This window comes from Liolophura sinensis, chromosome 2 (genome assembly GCF_032854445.1).
Source record: "Liolophura sinensis isolate JHLJ2023 chromosome 2, CUHK_Ljap_v2, whole genome shotgun sequence".
Taxonomy (NCBI): domain Eukaryota; kingdom Metazoa; phylum Mollusca; class Polyplacophora; order Chitonida; family Chitonidae; genus Liolophura; species Liolophura sinensis.
Window position 1 is genome coordinate 24,993,897 of NC_088296.1, and position 2,329 is coordinate 24,996,225.

The 2,329-nt window shown below is 37.4% G+C and overlaps 1 protein-coding gene across 1 annotated transcript in view; it reads left to right on the plus strand.

The window, feature by feature from the left end:
- LOC135462914 (uncharacterized) overlaps nt 1–2,107 on the plus strand; it is a 29,380-nt gene extending 27,273 nt beyond the window's left edge. Inside the window, exon 13 of the mRNA XM_064740222.1 lies at nt 1–2,107. This exon is cut by the window's left edge and continues 1,531 nt beyond it. The gene's annotated coding sequence lies outside the window, so the exon portion shown is untranslated.
- Nucleotides 2,108–2,329: the final 222 nt, after the last annotated feature.

Below are 2,329 nucleotides of genomic sequence, written 5' to 3' on the forward strand. Positions count from 1 at the left end.
TAGCTAATACACTTCCGAACAACTGGTCCGAGACTTTGGAGATAGGTCTAAGGGAGCGCACGTTCCATACAATAAACGTTAACGGAAAAAGCGTAAATACGCAGAAGGTGCAACATCCTGGAAAATCTCGAGTTCTCAGGCCATTCGTCAACCGAATGGTCAGAATTAGATGATAGAATGGCAAAAATGAGATTTTAGGTATTTAGAGAAAATTGTCGCAGCCTTTGTTTTTATGTATAATTAAGACGTACTACACAGAGAGAAAAACCAGAGCAGCGACGACAGTATCATATACATACAGCATAGAGAGTAAAGCAGAGCAGCGATGACAGTGTGATAGGTGTACAGCATAGAGAGTAAACCAGAGTAACGACGCCAGTGTGATAACTGGCCAATAGCTAAAGGTAACCGGCGGTGAAATACGGCCTCTTTTCAATTCACCTCAGAAGGGATTTTATACTAACTGTTCATGTAAATGCATAAATAGCAGTACATTATACCAACGCCAAAGACACATCCCCACCTCCCACTATGGTTTATTAAGCAGAATTAGTTTTTAAAAAATGCAGTGTTGTTAATTGCAATTTATTACTCATCACTGGTCTGGGGTTATACATATATCACGTCCCAGGTGTGTTATTGCTGATTGACTAACATACTACGCAGAAATACGGATTTTAAAATTGCCAAAGTCTGTAAACTGATCACATTACAAAGTTTATTTTCTACTTATGAAGACAAGAGGTAACCAAAACGAAACTTTGATAGCACGTAGAAATGCACTCAGGAAAGTTTCAGTAAAACGTAAAGGTTTCTGGTTAACGTTGAACTTCACACTGTAAGTTAAAGACACGAACCCTGGTTTGAACGAAAAGTTGGCGTGTTTGACCGCCAGGGGACTTTTCGGGAGTTAACAGGCTACTTAAGCCACAATATAACTCTTACGGGTGATTCGACCAAGTTTTATGCTTCTGTTTTGGAAATTTACGGAACTGTGCTGAGATTTTGAAATTTGCGATTTCTTATCGTACTTTCTCTCTGGGACCGATTCACCGCCTTACCGTACCAGATCCTTTGTATATTTCTTATATTCAGAAAAGAACCATTATACAGTGTATATGCATGTGACTTTCTTGTATAGTACGTAATTGCTAACGATTCATTTCTTGGCTTGTTGCATTACATGCATGTGTACAGATCTTACCATTTAGTTTCTTGAATCGCGTATCTCACGGCTTATACTCTTGCCATGTGTTTGTACATGCATGTATGTACATATAGACTGTTATTTTGACACATATTGTATCACCATACAATAACATACTATAACATGGTCAATTTTTTTCTGTTTGCATTTGTGTGAATTGCATTTTTTGTTGTAAAAATGAATGTTTGTCGATGAAGGGAATGGTATGGGTTCCCTCAAGACTGGGTTCTGTTCTGTAGGCTGAATTCTGTCCTGTAGGCTGGATTCTGTTCTGTTATCTGGATTCAGTGCTCTATAGGATGGGTTCTCTACTATAGGCTGGATTCTATTCAATTGAGTGGTTTCCGTACGTTAGCTAGGCTGCATTTTGTTGTCTTCTCCAGGCTGGATTATGTGCCATAAATTGAATTCTTTTTCCTGTGGCTTGATTAGTCTTGGTTCAATTCTTTTTTCTTGTTTCTCCAGAGTTGAATTTTGCTTCTCTTGGTTTGGATTCTATTTCCTTGGCTTTAATTGTTTTTCTTTGAGCCGAAGTCTGTCTATTAGTTGAATTCTGTTTCAGTATACTAGTAGTTTGATTTCCTTTACGCTTGGTAGGAGTCTTGTTTCTTTTGGATAAATTCTGGTTGCTCTAACTCAAAACAATTTGGCATGTTTTTTTCTTTTGTATCATGGTGGTTTTATATTATAGCTGTGTACGATAATATCCTTCAGCATTTAGTTTTAAGGATGACAATGAAATATGTGAAGATTCTTTCTAAACCTTATTCCTTTGTACAGTTTCAGTTGAATTGTATGTAATTTTGTTTTACCTTTATCTGTATCTGTTTTGCTTAAAGACTTACTGTAATTTGCTCAGTTATTTTTCTTTTAAACAAAAGCTCAATAAAATAATCAGTTTAAAACGAAAGCTGTTATTATTTGTTTTGGGGTGAAAACCTTCATTCGGAACTTTGGAAATGGGCCCATTGAAGGACTGACTCAATGATGAGTCTGCAGACTTTGTATTTATTTATTTGATTGTTTTTTTACGCCGTACTCAAGAATATTTCACTTATACGGCGGCGCCCAGCATTATGGTGGGAGGAAACCGGACAGAGCCCGGGGGAAACCCACGACCAT